The following is a 24,299-nucleotide window of genomic DNA, read 5'->3' on the forward strand; positions in this document are numbered from 1 at the left end:
CTTTAATGGATGATAAAGTTTTTCAATTCAGAGAAATTAAACTAGCTCTCTCTGGCATGTAAGTCATGGGGGACTCTTTCATAAGTGCTCTATGATGAACTGGAACTGGTCTCTTTCAATCTTAATTCTTTACCAAACATTTTGGAATGTTCAGGAACATTTTGGGTTTTATTTTAGGGGAAGAAGAGCACTATTTCTTGACTGTTCTTGGACAGGTAAAAAACAGTAGTCCTACTTGTTTATTTTTGGATCTGAAGATGCAAGTGCACAGTTTCTATAGATACCACTGGGTAATCTAGCAAAAATGTAGGCTGCTCTGTGTAGAGAGTTCAAACACAAGACTGGCCAACCTGTTCAGGAGGGCTGAAAATCTCCCTTTTATGATACCTTTATGATTCATGCTTTGAGCAGTATATTTGCTACTAAAAAGTTTTCAGATATTTATTCCAAAAGGAGCCAACTGTCCTCCCCAAATTAATTTCATTCTGCAGATTTGAGCATACTGAAATGTATCACCATTCTCGGGTTCAAAATGAACAGAAGATCCAAGAAATTTTATAACTTCTTCTGAGTGCCCATGTTTGAAAGAGATCATGGGAAGGAGATGTTTTTATTGATTAAAATGTGCTGCCTTTTCTTTCTTCTCCTTAATGTCATTATGTCACCTTTCAAGTCTAAGTTGGTGACAGGGAAGCAGGTGACTGTGGGAAATGTAAGTGAGGCAACTTTGGACTAACTCCCTGTGGGCTCAAAATACTTCTCTGCTGATTGCAGAACAAGCCCAGGCTTTATTCCTGTTCCATTCCTAGTATGTTTGAGAAAAACCACCATACAAAGCAAGAAAAATGCAGGGAGAAACTTTTGAGCTGCTTCTCAGGCATCTTTTATTGAGCCACAAGTTCCCTGCAAACACTGAATTTGTATCCCTGGGAAAGGTGAAGTCCACAGACAGTGTTGGGACTGAAGGAATGACAGTGTGAGGATGACATGCTCATTTTGTCATTTCCCTGTCCAGTTTTTTCTGCATACATATTGAAAATGTATCTCCCAGCCTTTTAGATCCTACTAGATCTGAAAATTGGGCCAAACTCCTGCCATCATTAACAATAACCACAGAAAAGAAAACATTGGTAAATACCAATTTCTAAGTTTTGCAGTCAGAGTTTACTTGATAATGGACAAGTGCATGCAAATACAGATGAGTCCTCCATTAATTCATTGGTCTTAGAAGTTTAGCAGTTACAAACATTGTTTTCTACCAATATAGTTAGCATTAATTGCAGTTAAAGGACACTTAAACAGAAATGGTACATTGTCGGTCATGAGCATGTCATTTTAATGAGTCATTTTTTTATTATGTAAAATTCAACTTAGAAAGGACTTCATAAAGCAAAAAATAAGGAGGAATCAATCGCATTTTTAAACTTTTTCTTGCTATTCTTTTTTAATCCATCATGTTGTGTTCGATGCTACTAAGTTTAAAACATTAGAGATTTACTTGGTACTCTAAGAAAAAAACCTGCATATGTATTTTTGCTGTTAAACCAAGCTAGCAGTATTCATTTTTTTACATAATAAGATGGTGAGGCTAAGAATGTTTACTTAAAGATGAATTAACTAATTGATCTCCATTGCCTTTGTCTTCTGTCTTCCTTATTGTTTTTTTACCTTTCATGTGCAAATTTATCTTTGGCATAAATGCATTGGCCTTCAGCCAAGTTATCTCACAGATTTCTATTGGCTCTCTCAGTTTAAAATATCCTGTAAACAGTCAGAAATTGTACGGGATACCTCCAAGAATAAATCAGATGTTGTGCTCAAAAAAGATGATGATTCAACAGGGAGTTGTTTTTTCCTCCATGACAGATTTGAAAAGCTCCTTGGTAATTTTTTGACCTAATAATATTTTCCTTCAACAACTTCTTAAATTCTCACTTATTTTCCAAGGTTGAAGGATACCTACATGGTATTCTGAGCTCATCCACCAAGAAAAACAACACTTTTCTACACTTATGAACCCCTGAATGTAATATTATTAAGATATACAGACCAGTTTCTCTAAATTTCACCCTGGGCTGAGTGTCCTAGGAATCCAAAATAAGTACAAATGAAGACAGTGCTAAGAGATCATTCTGTAACAGAGAAATGGCCCTGGGAATACCTCCTGAACTGGAAATGGCAGTAGGAGGTCTCCTGGTGACCAAGCAATCTTTCTTCCTGAGGTTGTTGCCCAGTTAGTGCAAAACAGCAGAACAGTAGCCTATTCTCTTGGCTAATTGCTACAAAGCAGCTTAGCAGTGATTTATAGTGGCATATTTAAACACATACCTTAATTTGTACCGATAAAATACTTGGCTACCGCAGGGATGCTTTTATTGTGGATCAGGACGATAACCCTGACTCACCCATATCTGAGACATTTCCAAGCTTGTGAATTGCTCAGGAGTTAACATCCTAACATCCTATTCAGTATTTGAGAACCAGGGAGTCAAGGCTGACAGTTGCCATCCCTTCTACGTGGCACCTAAGGCTAGGATTTGTCCCTGGTTTAATTTATTAGTTATATAACCCACATGCTATTTTGGGGCTATTAAAGAAAAAGAAGAAAAAAAAAAAAAAAAAAGAAGCCAATGTAGAGAAAAAGAAATCCCCATCTGGAATTACCCACCAGGTAGCTACATGTAGTGGACTGATCTACATATGCATGTATTAATTTTTATTTAAAATGTTTGTCCCAGTGAAAACGGAGCCAACAAAACCTTTTAGGGTTATGTAACAATGATAAATGTATTGCAACTGTTCCAGGCGAGCACGGGGCCCCTGAGATTTATAGGTTGTTTGTTTCTTTTTTTTTACCTCTTAACTAGAAAAGGTCAGCTGCAGTGCAGCATCTGTATTTTGCAACATGATCTTGCTTATTTTTATGTTACACTTTAGTTTGGATGGCCTGAGCTATGTCAAAGTCATAAGGTGAATCTGAATCTTAGATACTATCAGCCACCACCTGATCCCCAATTTATTCTCTTACATTAGTAAAGAGCGAGGAAAACAACACACGCAGTGCCATAAGCTGTGACAGTCTGAAATCCACACTCTCACCATTGTTATAGTAGCATCTGAGGTCAATTTTGGGGGGACCAGTGAGGGCAGCTGAGTTAAATAATAGCATGGCAAACCAAACGAAGCGTGGGTGGGAATGTCCCCCATACACACTTCTGCTGGTTGCTTCCTGCACTGCTGGCTGGGAAAGCAGCCCCCTTCGCTCTGAGCTTGCTGACAGTGGGGTGCAGCCTTCAGATCCTGCCAGGGCATCCCCTTTCCTCCATGCACAGACAGCTTTGCTCTTCAGTGCTGTGAGAGATGCTATGGCATCATTCTGAAACAGCTGCGCTGGCAGCCCGTGGCTCTGTTCCTTGCCAAAGTGTGGCAGAGACACAGTGGCGGTGGCATGGAGAAGAAATAATTTTTAAAAAAGGCAATAAAATGAATGAGATAGGGAAGAGGAAAAGCCTATGAAGCAATGTATGGTTTTTATAGGTGAATGCTAGTGCAGCTGACAGGTGCCTTTCCCCTGCAGGATTAGAGAGGGACTCAGCCTCTCAGCATGTGCCACAGCTCAGCTCTTCTCTCAGGGGGGGCCTGCAGCCCATTGCTGATCACAGGTACTGTCCCACCAGTGGCTGTAAAAATATTTGTTGTACGTGGAAACTGAGAAGATTTTTGCCTCATGAAAATTTTGTACAAATAAACACAAGTTCAGTTCGTCTTTGTTCTTTAAAATGAGAACTTTAGAGATGATTTAAACTTAGTTTACCAGCTGTTTATCACTTCTCTGGCTGAAGACACTCTAGGGAATACATAAGTCAGGCTACCCAGATTATTTTCTTTTTTTGTTGTAAAAGAAATAAGATACAAAAGACAGAGCTAGTAGAGCAAGTCACCTTGCCTTAAAACTGCCTGTCACAGCAAGATACAGCTGAAAACCAGAAACATTTCAGCATTGTCAACAGTAGAACCTATCCATTATCTGATAGTGAAACTAACATTTTTTTCTCTATGTAATGATTAAACAAAGATGATAGCAGTAATAGAGCACTATCAGCTGAAAACAGTTTAAAAATGTGGCTTCTGCAAAACTCTTACTCTCGATCATCAATACAGACATAACTGTTTTCAGAGAAGAGCATAACACTTCCACATGATGAAAACATGAACCAGATTTTCAGGTTCAGCTGCTTCATTATTTTGCTTTCTGTTCATCACTTCTACCTATAGACTACAGCTTAGATTTTCACTCAGGCATTTTTGTGGATGCAATGTAATATCAGTGCTTTCAAACTGACAAATGAGTTTTCTGCATACTTTCATACAGTAAGTTAACAATCCTTCTGCAGGCCTTAATGAAATCATCAGTTTTGGTTTGGTTTATTTTGCTTTATTTTGTCATATTGAATGGAAGACTGAATTATCTAAGCTGCTAAAACTCACACTGATATATCAGAGAGATTAAACAGTTTACTTTTATACAGATATAGATATAGATGATATAGATATAAATATATAGATATATTTAGTGCACAGAAACTTCCAAACTGGGATTTAATGACAACTTATCAAATAGTCATATTTTCAATAAATTCAATTATGAACACAATTCTTGCATCATCTTTTCCCAAATGTTGTGTTGTTCTGAAATATCACCAGAGCACTTTCCACAGAAAACTTGTTTTTCCCATAGGAACACTTTGCTCTTTCCTACCTCTGCCCAACACAGAGGTGAGACCCACCGGTATGTTCTTCTGTTCACTTCCAGCCCTGTCTTCCCTGCTCAGTAAAGAGGAAGTCAAACTAAAATTGTCAATAATCGAAAGTCTGTGTAGAATAGTAACCGTGACGTGATTTAGGGATCTACCTGACAGAGTATTATGGGATAATGCCCTGGAGGGAAGAGGGGCCCAAGAAAGCTGGTTAATATTCAAAGATCACCTCCTCCAAGCTCAGGAGCGATGCATCCCAACACAGAGGAAGTCAGGTAAAAAAGCCAGGAGTTCCACATGGATAAACAAGGAGGTCCTGAACAAGCTCAAACATGAAAAGAAAGCCTACAGAGGGCAGAAGAAAGGACAGACAGTCTGAGGGGAATACAGAGAAACTGTCTGAGCAGCCAGGGATTGGGTTAGAAAAGCCTAAGCCCTGACAGAATTACATCGGGCCAGAGACAACAAGGGCAACAAGAAAAGCTTCTATAGGTATGTTGGTGAAAAAAGGAAGACTAAGGAAAATGTGGACCCTTTCCATAAGGAAATGGGGGACCTGGTTACCAGGATATGGAGAAGGCTGAGGCACTCAATGACTTTTTTGCCTCAGTCTTCACTGGCAAGTGCTCCAGCCACACCACCCAAGAAGCAGAAGGCAAAGGCAGGGACTGGGAGAATGAAGAACCGACCACTGTAGGAGAAGATCAGGTTTGAGACCATCTAAGGAACCTGAAAGTGCACAAGTCCATGGGACCTGATGAGATGCACCCGTGAGTCCTGAAGGAACTGGCAAATGAAGTGGTGAACCCACTATCCATCATATTTAAGAAGTCATGGCAGTCTGGTGAAGTTCCTGCTGACTGGAAAAGGGGAAACGTAACCCACATTTTTAAAAAGGGAAAAAAAGGAACACACAAGGAACCATAGGCCAGTCAGTGTCACCTCTGTGCCTGGCAAGACTATGGAATGAATCCTCCTGGAAAATATCCTAGGGCACATGAAAAATAAGGAGATGGTTGGTGACAGCCAACATGTCTTCATTAAGGGCAAATCATGTTTGACAAATTTGGTGGCCTTCTCTACCTACAGCACTGGTGAAAAAGGAAAAGCAACTGACATCTACCTGGACATGTGCAAAGCATTTGACACTGTCCCACACGACATCCTTGTCTCTAAATTAGAGAGATATGGATTTGACTGATGCACCACTCAGTGGATAAGGAATTGCCTGGATGGTCACACTTAAAGAGTTGTGATGAAGGGCTCGATGTTCAAGTGGAGACCAGTGACAAGTGGTACCCCTCAGGGGTTGGTATTGGGACCAGTGTTTAACATCTTTGTTGGAGACATAGACAGTGGGATTGAGTGCACCCTTAGCAAGTTTGCCAACAATATCTAACTGTGGTGTGGTCAACATGCTGGAAGGAAGGGATGTCATCCAGAGGGACCTGGACAAGCTTGAGAGGTGGGCGTGTGCAAAACTCATGAAGTTCAACAAGGCCAAGTGCAAGGTCCTGCCCATGGGTCAGGGCAATCCCAAGCACAAATACAGGCTGAGGAATAAGTGGATTGAGAGCAGCCCTATGGAGAAGGACTTGGGGGTATTAGTGGATGGAAAACTGAATATGAGCCAGTAATATGCACTTGCAGCCCAGAAATCAAACCATATCCTGGGCTGATTCAAGAGAGGCGTGACCAGCAGGTCGTGGGAAGTGATTCTGTCCCTCTACTCCACTCTCATGAGACCTGCCTGGAGTACTGTGTTCAGCTCTGGGGCCCCCAACATAAGAAGGACATGGACCTGCTCTAGTGGGTCCAGAGGAGGGCCACGAGGATGATCAGGGGGCTGGAGCACCTCCCTTGTGAAGACAGGCTGAGAGAGCTGGGGTTGTTCACCCTGGAGAAGGCTCCAGGGAGACCTTATAGCAGCCTTCCAGTACTTAAAGGGGGCCTACAGGAAAGATAGGGAGGGACTCTTTATCAGGAAGTGTAGTGATAGGATCAGGGCTAACAGCTTTAAACTGAAAGAGGGTAGATTCAGATTAGATCTAAGGAAGAAATTCTTCCCTGTGAGGGAGGTGAGACACTAACTCATTGCCCAGAGAATTTGTGGCTGCCCCCTCCTTGGAAGTGTTCCAGGCCAGGTTGGACGGGGTTTTGAGCAACCTGATCTGGTGGAAGGTGTCCCTGCCCATGGCAGGGGGGTTGGAACTAGAAGATCTTTAACGTCCCATTCCAACCTAAATCATTCTATGATTCTCTTATCTAATATTTCAATATGATTAATTTTTCCTTAGAGCTCTAAAATACACATGCTACAGCTCTTTGGAGTACACACCTAAAATGAAGAGACCTTGAAACAGAAGAAATCAGCTCAAGTTGTATAACTGGGGGGGTTTTTTATACAACACAAACAAGAATAAGGTTAGTTTGAGCTTATATCCTGTACTTGCAAGGAATTAATATAATTTAATTCAGCTTCATGAAATAGCTTTGCTAGTTATTTTGATTCACTAACAATTCTCTCTGAAATACACTCTGGTGATTGGCCACATGTTATGACAAATATCTGTCAGCCCATCTGTGCCACGACCTTCAGGTCAGTCACAATTTTAATGGTATATGGGTAGATGCTTCTAGCTAATTTAGACTACTTTTCATGCCACTGCCTACACTGCATACAATATGCAGACAGAAAAACTAACAAAAAAGCCCTCAAAGCTGAGCACGTCTTTTTAAAATAACAATCTGTGAAAGTGGTGGTCTAAGGAAAGTGAGGTTTTAGGTGGGTAAGACAACATGGTTCTAAACCATATTATAATGGCATTGTCTGCCTAGAGGTAGAAATCGTTTGGCAATTTCCAGTCTCTTCAGCACCGTCAGTCTGATATGTATGACAAAGTAATATTTATAATTTTGTAGTGATGTTGCATACAACTATGATTCAGTGAACTTGGTTTTTTAAAGAAATAAAAGAGGGTTCTTATTTCATAAACTATTTTTTTTCCCTGAGAAGGAAAGCAGCCAACTCAGCAAGCAGCACCCATAAACGATGAATGTAGGAGTACACTGGCAGCCTTCACACTTGCATTATGGTGGTTTGAAATCTGTATAGTTCTAAAAGCCTGGGCTTGGGAGAAAAATAGGGGCTCTTTCAAAATGCAAATGTAGTCCACAGAAAGCTTTTCTGTTTGTGGAAGAGTTTGAAAGAAAAACGATGCACAGGCAAACACATGAAATGTGAGATTTGGGATGGCTGCCTTCTCCCTACTTTTGCTTGTGCTGGCTTCCAAAATAGTTTCTCTTGGTTTGCTCTGATCACCTCTCCAGTGAGAGCAGAAGAGAGCAGCTGAATCACAGCAATCATACAATGCTCTCAGGAGAAACAAGACAGTGGGGAAGCTCATTCATAGCAAAGGATGTGAATGAGGGCAGAAAGAAAACAAACTAGTTATAATGAGGCACTATAGAAGTCAAACATAGTAGAAATATTTGGTATTTGTGCTGACACTTCTTGGGTTTGCTTCAGCTTCAAAAGAAAAAATTCTCACAAGAAAAAATGGCAACCTTGACAGAACAAAAAGGGAGAAAATGATTTAACTGAAATCAATTTTCCATCCAATATGTTAGACAGGGATTTTGAACAGCCCATATTTATTGCAGGTACTGCAGAACAAACATATAATTAGTGGAGCAGTTTATCTATAGTTTTCAGGTATTATAAGTGCCTCACAGTGTTCAGTACAGTTCAATTTAGATAGCACAAACACTTTACTAAATAATTCTCTTCTGCCACATAACTCCAACATTGGAGGCTACAAGGGATTCCTTCAGAAATCTCATAGGCAGGTTTTAAAACGGGTCCTACCCTGGGCTCATCTCAGAGTCTGCACATATGCAAATAATTTAAGCTTTGTTTACATTATTGAACTAGAAAATGTTTATAACACATCTTACCACTGAGAGTCATGTAAGTATTGTGAATTGGAAGACATGTGACACAATTAAACATGCATGCAGGTAATTTTTAGATATTCATGAACAGTTATGCAGCAAGCTTAATTTAAAACCTACAATGCTTTCTCTTATCAGATCTCATCCAGGTGCTAGGAAAGGAGTTGGCAGGAAGTAGGAACAGATTTCAAGAAACTTCAGGTATAAACAAAAATTGTCAGGAAAAGGGATTCTTATGGTGGTCAGATAGTCTTTGAAAACTGCTAATGCTAAGTGGATTCACTGCGGTGTATATCTGACTACATACTTTCATTTGAAAAAGAAATATAGGTTGGCTGCATTGATAGTGTTATGGCAGAACTTGTTTCCTACTTCTTTGTTTCAGTCTAAGTACAAAAATCCATACAGTGTAGTGGAAATTTAGCAGTCATACCATATAGTTATCAACACTAGAAAACTTTCCATGAACATGGTACGGCATAAAGGAATCAAAATTTGCCAATACTTCTGCACAGTGTATGGATTGTCTCGTCTAAATATAGCAAGTTCTCTGATGCCACATCCTGAAGCTGTGAATAAGTGCTGAAACTAAATAGCACCAGACTAGATTTAAGCTTTTGGTAGAAATAATGAACTAAATGTCCTTCTTATTTTCCTTAAAATGCTGCATGAAAAACAATTCTGTCACAGAAGCCCGCCTATGTAGGCTTTGCCCTCAATAAAGCCCTAGTGCCTGCAGCTCCCCATTCACAACACCTAATTTTGGAGTGAAAGGATGGGAGTATTGGGACACTGCTTTCAAGCAGAGTATCTAGGGTTTGGTTTTCCTGGCATGCCTCTGAGACACAGGTCTTCCTGAGAGTCTCTTCTTGTGCCTGGGAGACATAGGAGCAATTTTCATGCTTTGCTTATCCAGGGCAGTAAATTTACTTCACCCTGCACAACCATGTTGTGAGTGTGACAGCCAAAACTGTCTCAGAGAGTCTTAAATGATACATGCAGAGCTGAGTGTTGCCAGCCAAAGGATGAGTGGCTGTGGTAAAGCTAGTTCTCATGAAAGAAAGCAGAGGAGGAGCTGAGATGAGTGCCGGAAGCTTTGATTACTTGTTCTTACAACTGTTAGAGGAACAGTGAGAGTTGGTCACCACTGAAGTTAAATAGGACCTCCTCATCTAGCAGTAGTTATACAATCCCATCCCCAGCACCAGGATCTAACCTGGCTTTCCAAGGCTTTGGCTGAAACAAAATTGGAGTGTCAAAATGGCAGCGTAGCCTGCTTTTTAATAGCTGATGCTTGGCAATGACTACTTTGCCTGTGCCCAGAGACAGCCCTGTCCATCATGGTAGTGTATAGGAGCCAGAGGACCCTTCAGGCCTTCTGCAATTCTGCCCTCTTCTTCTATTTCTTCTACGGTGGAGGAGTACTGCAACATTGCATGACTTCTTGCACACAAGCATACGCTTCAAAAGCCTTGATAGAACTCTCATCAGGGTCACATAGACAAGGAGACACTGACTTTCCTAAGCATAGGTATAATGAAGTTGGAGGATCTAGTTCTTCACACAGCCTTTGCAAGTACTGACTTTCATATACCTCTGCTTTCTGTAGTTGTGTGTGGATTTACAGTTCTCTACAAAGAACAATAGAATATGGCAGTGCAAATATTTGCCTTAATTTTGCATCCAGCATGAGTTAAGGACACTATGACATACTCAGATCTTAATTCCCTGCACTGGTTCTGTAATTGGAATTTCCAGCTGCAGTGCATTAAAAACACCCCAATCAAATGTATATATTATTCCAGAAATGAAAAGATATTGTAGATATGTTTTAAACTGAAGTGAATTGTAGGTTGAATGTAAGGCAATACATTAATTACAGTGAGCACCATTTCAAGGTCAGTATTTATTTTTTAATATTATACTGCATTAATTCTTTTTCTAATTTGGAACAGCTATATTATTGCAGTCAGGATTAGCAAATGTTGCTAATGTAGCAAAGTTGCTACAACTGATTGTTGCTGGAGTACTAGGCAGGCATTCTGAATAAAAAGAAAGGAAGGAAGGAGGAATGAGCAGCAGCTTCCTCAAGAACCAGGAATTTTAAGCATTTCTTCCAGTTTTGGGGGAGGTATTATTACTTAAACATATATGTTTGCTCCATTATCTACTTGTCACTTAAGTGTCCAGAGTAGCCAGGACATGATAAAAAATAATATTTTGCATGTTTGGAAAAAGTAAGTAACATTACTCAATTTTCATTGTCTCCTTTGTTATCATGGCAATAAAATGATATATCTGCGTTCGATAACTCCCATCTAATTAAAAACCTGATTTTTTTGCCAATCAATATGGTAAAATCCAATGGTATCTTTCCTTTTCTCAGTAATTCATCTGATCTTGTAAAGGGTATCCTGTCTTGCCCTTGTTTGAACAGTTTTCTGCTTGGATTTTCTCATCTAGAAGGTCAAGGCCAAACATATCTATCTGCAGGCTGTATGATCAGAACAGGCTATGAAAAGAGAAAACAGATACATTTAAAAGAGCAACAACTTTTTTCAAAGACTAATAAAATAAAAAGATGTCTCCAATTTATAACTTAGTCTTAGACTCTGATCCCTGAACCTAGGAAGAACTTCAGTTCCTCAGCTTTTCCCTTTGTTTGCCCTGTCTCCCTTGAGCTCTGAGAAGACATTAGCTAAGCTTCTCACATAGCTGGTCTCTCCTCTCTCCCCTCCTGGAGCAAAGATGTGCACTGTATATCTTTTATCATTCCCTCAGCTCCTGCACGCCTGCTGGAATTGCACAAAGATCTAAATGGCTGAGGTGGGATTAAATGCCTATTCTGGCTTTCCTGGATGGGAATTGTCCTCATAAAAATTCTCGCAGCATTTTCTTGTTTGGGCAATAGATAACAATTAATTTAAAATAACTGTGTGAATTAGGCAGCTTGTTGTAGTCAGTGGAGATGAGAACTTAAGGTCAAATTATCCATGGAAATAGCTCTCAGTAGACCTACATTAGGAGGGAATTTGTCTTTTGGTTTTCAGGTAGTGTGATATTTCTGTGAACTTTATAATTAAGGAGAATGCAAACTTGTTACTAAATCACTCGATTGACAAGGTTGCTGTACAAATGCTAATGACTTCATCTCTCTTACCTCTTGTAGAAGAGTACTAATGTCTTTTTTTTTCTTGCCATAAAACAGAGGCTTCATGAAACTGTCTCATGGTTATAGACTGCAGATGAATAAATTTGAGTACACACATAGATAACTTGCATCCTTTAACATAATATCCATAAAGCTTCTGGTGCAAATTGTATTCTCTGTACTTGGTGTTTCTGGGATGTGTTATAACAAATCATTAGGCAAACTATTGAAATGATGGTCATGGCTTTGTGAGGAATTTGGCATGCCAGGATGTGAAGGCTCATCTGACAACTTAATGCTGAATTCTCTGTGGGCTATTCTCTCCTCCTTTCTCCCAGGAGAGCTTGATCTTTCATTTTCAGAAGATGTATTTTTGTAAAATGTGTAATTAGTCAGGGAACACAATGTAATTGGAATACTAATTACAGGTGCTTATTCAGGTACCAACCTTTCTATTACGGTATCAGTTGCTTAAATACCTTTGTGACTGTGGATTTTGAACCGATATTAATCCAATTATACAGAATCATTCCCAAAATAATTTGGTATGGACAGTCCCTTAAACCAAAGCAAATTACCATTAAAGGAAGCTTCTGAGAGGAAATGAGCAACAGAGACACAATTCCAAATTACAATTCAATTGTATCTGGATTTGTGATTTTTCTTCAAGTTTTTTAAATGAATGTTTTGGTTTTATTTTTTTTAGGCCTTCCTTCCCGTCACCTGGGATTTACATGTTTGATTTAAATGTTCTGAGATAACCCACCATGTTGAAATGCATGACAGTAAAACAATGTGAGTCTGATGGCTATTCTGTATGACAGTTTCCATGAAGATGATGACTGCTGACATTTTCTGAGTCTGTTATTTATCCCGTGACATTTTTCTGTCTGTAGATGCTCCTTGTGCTGAGGTTCTTGGAACTGATGTGAGGTTTGACAACACTGAACCTGAAAGAAGGAAGGAGAATTGGAATTGGACACAATGCGTAAGATATTTCCATCATAAATCAATCGAATGTGGAAACCTGTGGTGATCATGAAACCTCTTTTCCTTCCAAATCCATCCTTTGGTGGAAAGGAAGCCTCTTACATTATCTGCAAATGACCCCTCCTGGGGCACATTTGGCATGGCACTGCCATGCACAGAGCAGCTCCACCAAACACACTACACTTAAACAGTTCCCCTTCACATGGGCATGTATAAAAATAGGGAGCAGAAGAACCCTTAAGTGTACTCATGACTGAAATAAAATCAAATTGTATCACTGAAAGTAGTTCTCTTGTGTATTAGTCCCAGGTAGCTTTTTTCCACCAATGTATTTCTGTGAAACTCATTTCTTGGCTTACCCACACACCATCTGCCTTGTGGCTATAGTTGTCTTATGATTATGGAGTTCCAACTCACATGCTGACTGGGCAAAAAAGGAAAACAAAGGATTTCAAAAATCAGAGTGAGATACTCTCTGTCCAATGTACTTCTAGTCTGAACATAACATTTTTGTTTATTGGGTCAATTGCTTAGGTTTTTTAAACTGTCATAATGGAATGGAGCAGTCTAGGAGTTTTGGGAACTCACAATTTGACCCACTCTTGCTTTAACATAGCAAGATGAGAATATACTCTTTTTTTTTTTGTCCTACCTATTGCAGCTTCAGGAGTAGGGTGGATTTTAATCCTGAGAGGGAACAAAATCTTATGTGGACATTAAGAAGAAAAAAAATTTTGGTCAACAGAGTTTGCATATTAGTGCATGAATTACATAGTTCAGCTATAATAAACAAACCATTCTCTCAGTGACAAGTTGTTGTTAGTGATAATAATTAGAGATGATAATATGAAATTATAATGTATCATGCCTTTCCTCACAGGATATCAAATTACTCTGTACTTTAACCGGTGAAATGCTGTATCTCCTTGCAAGTATGTTTTCTTTTGCCCATTTCTCAGCTAGAGAAAATAAGTCTTTTATTTTTTTTTCATTAGGTTGAAACTGTAATTTCCAAAGGCCCAGCACCTCTAAATAGTGACGCTGAAAGACTGAGGAGGTCCACACCTAGAACCCAAGCTTTCTGGGCACATGGCTCATGTGTTGATACACGCTACCTAACATTTTTTTCCGTTTTGAGTACAGTACTTCTCTATGTCAGCTCTCTGTTACCATGCAAGTCCATACTTGTTTAACATGCTCTTTATTCTTTTTCACCACTAAGATATTGACCAATAATTGAGCAATGAGCTGCCTTTCATCTTTCCTTAAAGAAAGCTGAACTTTAAGGCTTTCTGATGAGAAAACAATTGTGACCTATTAGAGTACTCATCACTGACACAGACTGCAGAGAAGAGAAACTCTTTACTCTTTTACTGATTTTTATGTCCAGTCAGGGCTTCTGGACATTATGTTGTGGTGAAGTCTTCCGATTTTGAAACCTGCTTATTTCCAAGAGGCAATAACATCTTGTGTATAAGTTTGATTGACAATGTTATTGTTTGGACTGTTGGACTGGTTTCATCCTAATTAATTTTAATTGTTGGACTGATAATTTTCTCTCTTCTGGGTGTCAGTGTATTCAAGCATGTGATGGCTGTACAGTCCTCTTTGATTTTGAGGTACATTCTTGGAAGTCAACCTTATGAACTCTATTAGGAGAGTTCTTAAAATATGCAATAGGAACTGATGGTTTGGGTTATCATTCAAACTATGCCTATAAAAACTGCTGAACAATTATTCTGATCAATTGTTTAGAATCAATTTGCAGATAAAAGGATATTTTATAGAGTTACTTGGGTGAAGCTGGATTTGAGCACAAAGTAGGTTTAAAAATTTTAGCAGTAAGACGTCTAGTAATGTAACCTGAAAGAAAGACATTCTACAGTGTCACTATTATTTAGATAAATATAGAAACAATGAACAAGTTCTTACCAAAAAAAAAAAAAAAAGACTTGAGGGAAGTGAAGATTGTTGAGTTGAGCTTAGTTTGATAATCACTGACTGAATGAGTCAGCATCATTTCCAGGTAGATGATTAATAAGAAATCCTGTTTTACCCAGCAGTGTCAATAACACTATTTTTATTTTTTTATTTGGCAGATGAGAGGTCAAATCCATAGATTTTTGTGAAACATTAGAAAGCAAAAAACTGACCTCATATGGATGTCTGTCTGCAGTTTTAATCTGCCTTCATATAAAAGAAATACTTACAGAATGTCTTAGTTATATTGATGTTCATTACTATTACTTTCTTCTGAATCTTGACATTGCCAGAGTTGCCATGATTGTAAAAAACAGATGTTCAATGCTGCTACAGATGATATACTACAGCAACTGAATACCTCATTATAATTTAAAATGCCTTGATAAATGTTACATGTATAAAAGGAAAGAAAATAAAAGGGAAAAGAAAAAACAGGGGAACAAATAGTAGATGACCCTTAGTATAAACCTGTTAACAATTTCCTAAGATTTTGTAAGGAAGCTACTTTTTAATAATGATTCCAAAAAAGTATAGAGTCAGCAATTTATGCAAATACTTCATACATAATTTAACGAACCTCCTTTAATGTTTTGGATAAATAGTAAAAATATTTTCTCTGAGGGAGAAAACATACACCTCTGTGACACTAGCAGGAACAGCTTGCATACCCACCCACCTTAACATCAATTTTGGTTTGCATTGACATCACTATTGACTTGTATTCAGGGATATATCATACAACAGGGACTATTGAAATAGAATATTTAGTCTAGAAATGCATTTGGGTTGTCCCTTGTAGACAGGCATAGGCAGTCTATTTTGGATGGTTCTGGGTTTTATTCTTGTAACCTCCATTGAGGCACAGTGGAAAACAGGTATCCTCAGGGACACAGTGCGACCCCAGCTTAATGGCCCTGATTTAATGAGCATTTCTGATGAAGGTCTGTCAGTGGAGAACTGCTTATAGAGAACATATCACTGTGCTGTAATCATTTTGCAGAAGTTCTTTACTCTCTTCTCACTCATAAGCTGATGTTGCTACCCGTTTTGTTGAATGTCACACAATTGGTGAAGGAGCAAAGGAAAGTTCTTCAACACCAATCTTTTATATTTTAATTCTCTATGTATCATTTAAACTTTAAGGATAATCTGAAGTTCAGCTGTATTATATCACATGTGCATTGGTGCTGCTTCTGGTAATGAGAGGTGGGCACGCTTCTAAGAATAACTATGAGTCAGAGCAAGATTAGTATCAACTTTGGCAGTGGGTAAGAGAGGATGCCTAACAAAGACTATAAGAACAGATGAAAAATATACTGATCCTAGTCCTAAAACATTCTTCAAACTTCAGAAATGTTCAGCTGAGGGTCTGCCTGAGCTAGAAGAAGCTTTTGAACATCCTCAACAGATTTCTCTTCCACAAGTTTGTCTTGTCTCCACCTGAACCATGTAAAGTTTTAATATTCACAGCCTTCTGTGGCAAGGAGACCCACAGTTTACCTACCTAATACACGAAGAAGCTCCTCTTGTTTGCTTTAAACTGCATATTTGTTAGCTGCTTTGGATGCCTTCTAGTTCCTATCTTGGAAGAGACAATGAACAAATACTCCCTTTTTGCCCTTGTCAAGCCAGTCGTCATTTTGTAGCTGTTATCTGTCTCTTGCAGTCTCTTTCCCTTACTCATGAAACCTGATCTGTCTAGTCATTCCTTCCATGTGGACTGACCTACAGCTTTTGCCATCCTTGCCATTCTCCAAAGTCTTTCCAGTCTTAGTAAGTACTTTTTGGAATGGGTTGACCAGGATTCTATGCAATATCCACACTTTGGATCCACACTGTGGCATAATTATATTCTTTATTTGTTTATCAGTAGTTCCTGGCATTCTGTTTTCTTTTCTGACTGTTCCTTAGAACTCACCCAATGCTTTCGTGGAAAGATATATTGAAAGCTCAGAGAGGCAGAAAGGTCAGAGATAAGTTTATATTGCATTTTCTTGATTTTGTGATCTCTCTGCAGTTAGCATAATTTTGTGTCTTCATCCTCTACTTAGCTAAACTTAGCAGTGTGAAAGGAAAACATGGTTTTATGAACAGGGTACAAGGAAGATTAAAATGGAAACCAGATAGTTTGGCTTCAAGAAATGGAATAAACATTTCAGAGGTGTCACTGTATTTTATTTGATCATTTTTAATGAAACGTTTTGTTTCAAAATGGTAAGCTGACCTTTAACAAACAAAATAAACTATTTCACATGTAATAGTAGTTTTGCTAAAAGGTACTACTGCTTCTTCAGAAGGTTGTAGTTTCATATTTTTAACACTTAGAAAGTCTAAATCATGCTAGTTGAGCAGTCCTGTTCCGCAGAAGACAGGTGTCATTGTTTAACTCCAGCCAGCAACTAAGCCCCACACAGCCACACACTCACTCCTCCCCAGAGGGATGGGGGAGAGAATTGGAAGTGTAAAAGTGAGAAAACTCATGGGTTGATATAAAGACAGTTTAATAATTGAAATTATTAATAATAATAATAATAAATTGTAATGAAAATGAAAATAACAGAGAGAAATATAACCCAGGAAAGACAAGTGGTGCGAATGAAAACAATTGCTCACCACCAACTGACTGATGCCTAGCCAAGCCCCCAGCAGTGCCCCCCCCCCGCCCCCCTCCACCCCCCACCCCCCTCTAGTTTTATTGCTGAGCATGACATCATATGGTATGGAATATCCCTTTGGTCTGCTGGAGTCAGCTGTCCTGGCTTTGTCCCCTCCCAACTTTTTGTGCGCCCCCAGCCTACTTGCTGGTGGGGCTGTGTGAGAAGCAGAAAAGGCCTCGACTCTGTGTAAGCACTGCTCAGCTGTAACTAAAAAATCTCTGTATTATCAACCCTGTTTCCAGCACAAATACAAATCATAGCCCCACACTAGCTACTGTGAAGAAAATTAACTCTATCCCAGACAAAACCAGCTCAACAGGGTTGTGAAAAATAAGAACCACATTTTCAACTAGCTAAACAGAAATCAGGAAAATGTGGCAAATTTCATTTAGTAAGAATCAAGGACCATTAAGATACCTAGTAGGGATAAATCTGAAATATGCTTCCAGAGAGCAGACCATAATGAACTCAATCATTCAACGGAGTGTTATTATACCTTTTGTATATTTGTTCTGTACTTTCCTATAGGCATTAATACTTTCTATTTATAAAAACTTTGTGGCATCATTGTATATGGCTGTGAAAGTCAGTGCCACTGTGTTTGACTGCCTCTTGCTTGACAAAAAGGTGCTTGCTTTGAAACCTGTTCTCGTGTTCTCTGAACTGCAGCTGTATGAGTTTCACAATGGCTTTTAAGTTACAATTTTGTAAATAAAACATCTTAATGAACACACTTGAAAAGTTAATAGTCTATAACATTGCTTAGAGAATGCATTCATTTTCTTGGCTTGAAAATTATGTCCTCTAGTTTCTATACTTAAGCACTCATAACTGCCATTATTGAAATCTGGGTGACAACATCCTACAGAAAAAAACAATTTTACCTATTTTTATTGGCACCAACTTCTTTTTTGCGTTCAGAATTGACTCATCATATCTCCTTAAAACAAAACCCCCATGCTTTACCATGTTTTGTTTTTTTGTTGTTTTGTTTTTTTTTTTCTTTCATTCTATGTGATGCATCCTGATTATAATGGTATGCTTATTATTATTTTGAAAGGGACCTTCTTACTTGTATCATCACCTTTTCTGATAGTGCTCTTAGAGGTCTCATTTCCATCCTCTATGGCTCATATCAGTGACAATTGCCTGATTGTCCTGGCTGTTACATTAAAAAACAAAATAAACCACATAGTTATAATGATAACAAAGCAATTAATGACTCTTTTCCAATAAAAAGCCCACAGAGTAGGATGAGAAAATGGACACCACATTTTTAGCTAAATTTGCTGTCACCAGGATCATGATTGCAGCTGGGTTTGTGGGGTAAAATTTAGCAATATTCTTGACAACAGCTGAGAACAGATCAGCTTGTCACATCCAGAAAGAGACAGAGGCTTTTTTTAGATTATTTGGTGATGGCAGATTGAAAACACATTGTATCAGTCTTCTTCATGGTTTCATGAAAAGTGCAGTATTCTGAGAGTCACAGAAAAGCTAGGTCACTCTCTCAATGCTGCAAGCTTATTTTCAGCAAAACAAGTATTCTCAAAATGCTGAAAAGTATGTTGAGCTGACAGAATGGATCATTTAAAGCCTGTTTGTATGCTCTTAATGGCATGAAATATTCTTTGTAACCCATCATACTGGTATGAAAGTCATTGGTCATACTGAAATATTAAAATGAAAGCAAATCTGTGAAGAAAGGTGACCCTAGTAGTTGTTAAACAACATTTCACCTCATAGTTTTAATGACCTAAATTAGTTCTCTTTGGTAAATTAATATACCTTGTGTGCCTGCTTAGAGGCTTTCATCATTTATCTGGTATTCAGTTTCTATGATTTCTCAAGGACTAGCTTATAGTCGAAGTACAGCTAGATTCAAATCAGTAATCTCCTGAGTGTACTACTTGTTTCCAGTTTTAATATTTTGGCAGTTGGCAACAGTTTAAGAGAAAATTTTACTTGGTTTTAATATTTTGCACTTAAAATCAGAGATTAAAAGCATAAATGGGTATAAAAATGTAAAAAGAGTAGATGAAGAGCGTGTTATCCTTCAACTTTATGAAAAGCACTATAATTTCATTGGGTTGTAGTAATTTCATTTTATTAATAATCTTTCACAAAAAAGCTTTTATTCTAGAAATGTCCCAGGTGTCTAGCTAATGCAATTCTTGATGCTTGATTGATTCTGATTGTGTCACAGATCAGCAAGCTAAAACTGCAAAACCTAACAAAGTAAACAAAGCAATGTAGTACTTAATATTTTCTCAAATCTAAAAATAGAATAAGCCATCTGAAGGCACACCTCCATGGTATGTGCCACGTTTGTTCCACTTCTAACAAATATTTGATCACAACTTTTACTATATTTTGTTTGTATGGTATCTCCTGAAGCTTTTATATCAAAGAAATACTGTTTATTTAAGATCTATTGGGTGAAAGAAACCACTTTTAAAGAAAAGCAAGTTCATCTGTCAGCTATGATGAGTAGTATTGAACAGTGCCTTAGAGATCTATGATTTGATAACTTCCGGATAACTTTTATGAGATAATTTTGAATAGCACTGTTCCTGCATGTTTAAAGTAACACCTTATTCTGAGCATGAATTTTTGAGCATTTAGAGACTCTGGTTTAGGAAGTACTTCACAAACTGGTTGTTCATAGTTTTTTGGGAAAAACATGTGCTCACACATGAATTCAGATATGAAATTTCTAGTGAAAACAGGCAACTGTGCAATAGAACTATTTCTAAGATTACATGAAATTCTTAGTAATATTCACTTCTGATTTTTAAAACAGGAAAGATTCACAGATCACTACTTAGATTTTTCTTTAAATTGCTATTAAACACATAGTGTAAATAACCCATGTTAAGATGTTATTTGCTCATCACAACATTCAAGGTAATTTAATAACCAAAACTTGGTCAAGATATTCTGATGTACTCCAGCACTAGTTTTATTTTTTTAAACAGTTTCAGCATGCTCTAAACTTTGTTCAGCACACCAGAATAGCCTAACAGAACAGTAAAAGCAGGTAGCATTATAAAAAAAGTTTGCATTTCAGAAGATCCATAGTTATCATTGTAAAACTCTTGAAAACATTTGTAAGGATTTGTAATGAGCAAAGGAAGACAAAAATTTCAGAGTCTCTGTTTTTTCAAATTTATTGACCAAAAAAAAAAAAAAAAAAAAAAAACAAAAAATGGAGCACAATACTAGAAAATGACTGGCAGCCTGCTGGGCTATAGTTGTGCTTTCTACTTCAAAGGTATTATTTTCTCAGCTTCCCTTGTAGTTCAGCTTTAGAGGAAGAGAAGGAGGCCCAGAAAGGCTTTGAAGGCTTATACATAAAACTAAGGAATCCTAGCTATTTCTTGAAGATAACCATGATACATTGTTAACAAGTTTGTGCAGCTGACATTAAGGAAAGCTTTACGCTTTGCCAATGACAGTGGAAGACAGTCACAGATAACACTCATTACAAATGACACACATCGTATGTGACAGTTTTAGTTTGTTACTACCTGACAAACATGTAATATTGTCCATTTGCAGTGTTTCCCCTTTTCCTTTCTGGGTTTCTATTTTGTTACCCAAGGACTATTTTTGAAGTTGTCAGCCAAACCTGATAAAAATGAGAGATAAACTGTATTAACTTTAAACAAGCTACCAGTGCTCTGCAGCTCCAGTGATCATGAGTCATCATGCAGTTCCTGGGAGTCTGTCAGGTTTACACTCAGAACAGTCCCTTGATTATGCCATGATTTTTTTATATTATATTTTATACAATGTCAAAAATGGTTTTCCAGTTCTTTGTACAGTTCCAAAAAGAGCTCAGAAAATAAATTAAAATATAACATCTGGTAATTAAAGAAATGTATCTAATGTAAAAGATTGTTCAAATATCTTCTGCAGAGGGAAAGATGAACGACACATGTTCACAAACCTACATAGAGACTAACTGTCTAAATTTTCTCCTTAATGTCTCAGAGACTATACACACTTAATGTACCATATAAATCAAAATGGTTGAAAAAACATATCTGATTTCGTAAAAATACATATTGGAGTATTTGTATCAGACTATATACACAGAAGTCATCAAACTTTGGCAATCAAGAAGAGCAAATTTTAGATTAAAGCCTATAGTTTTGTGGAAACACAAGAATAAATCCAATTATTTTTCAGAATTTTTTTAAATTATAGAGAATAACTGCTGCAAGAAAACTTAGTAGCTTATAACTCAATGATTGAACTGGGTATCATTTTCAGGAAAAAAAATAATTTGTATCATGCCTCTAAGGCATAAGATACTGAAGACATATGTTAAAGTCATTTAACGCATTCTCCATTGACCTTTGGAAATTGTCCCGCAAGACAGTAAAAAAGACATTTTTAGAAGATTTGACTATTTTATATCTCTTTTCATTACATCCATTTATAGTTCTTCATGATATTCCCCACATTAAGTCATTCTTGTTCCTCTCTTTCTATAAATAATAAACTATGGCTACAACTAAATGAGGGGACCCCTGAGTGTTTCTTATGTTCTCAGCCCACCGTGTCTCTGAGTGATATCTGGGCAAAAATCATCCCTTCTTCACATCTTCCTTTCCATGATCAAGTGTGTGGACCAAAAGGGAGCCATAACCTACTACAGCCATGTCCCCATCTGGACATACACTAAAGTCCCTATTAGCTCTCATCTTGATCAGCTACACATACTTACCTACCCACCAGACATGAAATTTTACAACTCCCAAAACATTTGCATACTCTCAAACCAGCCAGCCCCAGTACAGTTTTTCATTTTATATTTCTACTTGCAAACTCGGTAAACTGCTCCAGTCATTGTGGCACCAGAATTGTAATTACTGGGACTATTTTAATCTGTGTTCATTTAAGTGTTTTTTGCAAAAGAGCCCTGAAATGCACTGACCAAGGGTCTTTTGTCTAATTATTTAGCAAACTAATAACTAATTTGACATTTCTTCTAAGCTGGGGTCAATGTAAAAATTTATTCCTCTACAAGAACTAGCTCCAATTTGTTTTTCATAGAATATGTTTCTAATCTTTGTCATTTCCCTGTGTCGTTTCTTTGCCTGGATGGGTGCTTAATTTCCAGAGTTAAGGACACAAAAGTCCTTCCTTATTTAATTTCTCTTCTGTCTCCAAATATTGCATGTTGTATTGTACCAGTTTCATTTTTGTTTCTATTTCTATGGGCTTTTGGTAGAAGTAAACAAAGGCTTTGACTTTTCAGTTCATAAAAAAAAAAATGAAATGCAATAGTGCCTTTGTCAACCATGCAATACAACCCCAGATATTGCTGTTGTAATAGTGAAGATTACACTTCATGACTTCTACTCTGTTTAGATAAATATGATATTTTCAATAGAATTTAATGAACAATAGGAAAGCCACATGTGCATATGTCTGTGTAAGTCACAACTGAAACAGAGGAGATATGCAGTCTGACTTACATCTCAGTATAACCTTTCATTACAAATTAGAATGAATCTTGGTTTTTATTTTCTTCTGCTTAAGCAATATACTCTTATTAAAACAAACAAACAAACAAACAAACAAACAAACTAACAACAGAGTTAAAGAATTTTCCATTCTGTTTAACACAGCCTTCTGGATGGTTGTAAATGCAGCCACCTAAGAGAATATTTAATGGGAATTAAATTCATTTCAATATGTCATTCCCCTCCTCACCCTGAAAAATATATTAAGTGCATGTAACCAGGAAAAAAAAATTCTTAATCACATACATGATCTATAGTACCTCAAATACCTTATGATTTCTTTCAGTAGAGTAAAAGCCACAATTTTAAGTGTGCTCTTGGTTCTATGGGACTCTTTATAATTTTAGCAATTATCCAGCTTACTTCTTTTAAGAAAGTAAAAGCTTACAGAATGTCAGAAAATGATCCATAATATGAGGACATTAGTTAAATATTTCTTTATTTCTGTATAGTGCTATATAATCTAAATCTCTGGGCAGCCAAAAAGAAACCAGTGACAATTTTAGAAGTCACTATCAGAATTTCTTCTGTTAGGTATGAAATAAGAACTTTACTGAGTTTCCATGACATGTTCTTCCTTCAGAGTCCCAGGGAGCAATATTCATATATATCTTCTATTATAGCTACCTATTAAATTCTCCCATTATTGTTCATTTCTGCTTTTGGAATAAAGCAGGTACAGGGACTGGAATCTATTGCATCACCTACTGTTTGCAATGAGTGATATTGTATAAGCAATAGTTCCAAATCTTATCAAATTAAAGATGGATTTGTATATCAAAGTTGATAATGCTAAGAGCAAAAAGTTGTGGTAAAGTTATTCCTTAATCTCTAGACCATACCACAGTACAGATTTCTTTCCTGTCAGCCTGGGAGGCTCACAGCTTCTGCCTGCCTTAAAGCTACAGTGTTCTCACTGCAAAACTGGAGGCTGAGCCCATAGCTGGATTCCAAACAATGCTATGAGCTCAGTACTGGAAAAAACAGTTTTATCTTGTTATCTGAATCTGTCAAGAATGTGTTGAAAAATTTGGATCACATTTCTGATATCTGAGTTTCATCCCAAATTTGTTGTGCTGCTTTGTAAAGAACTGAGAATTGGCAGCGCAAGCACTCCAGTGGGGAGGAAATATTGGTGTCAGATGTCTTTGAAGTATGGAATTTGTTCACGCCTTCTTGGGTTCTTGCGGCACTGTCACTGTTATAGTGTAACATACTAACACAGCAAGGAAACTGAACTTTTAATTTAATGAAAATAATATATATATAT

This window comes from Strix uralensis, chromosome 4, assembly GCF_047716275.1.
Source record: "Strix uralensis isolate ZFMK-TIS-50842 chromosome 4, bStrUra1, whole genome shotgun sequence".
NCBI lineage: Eukaryota > Metazoa > Chordata > Aves > Strigiformes > Strigidae > Strix > Strix uralensis.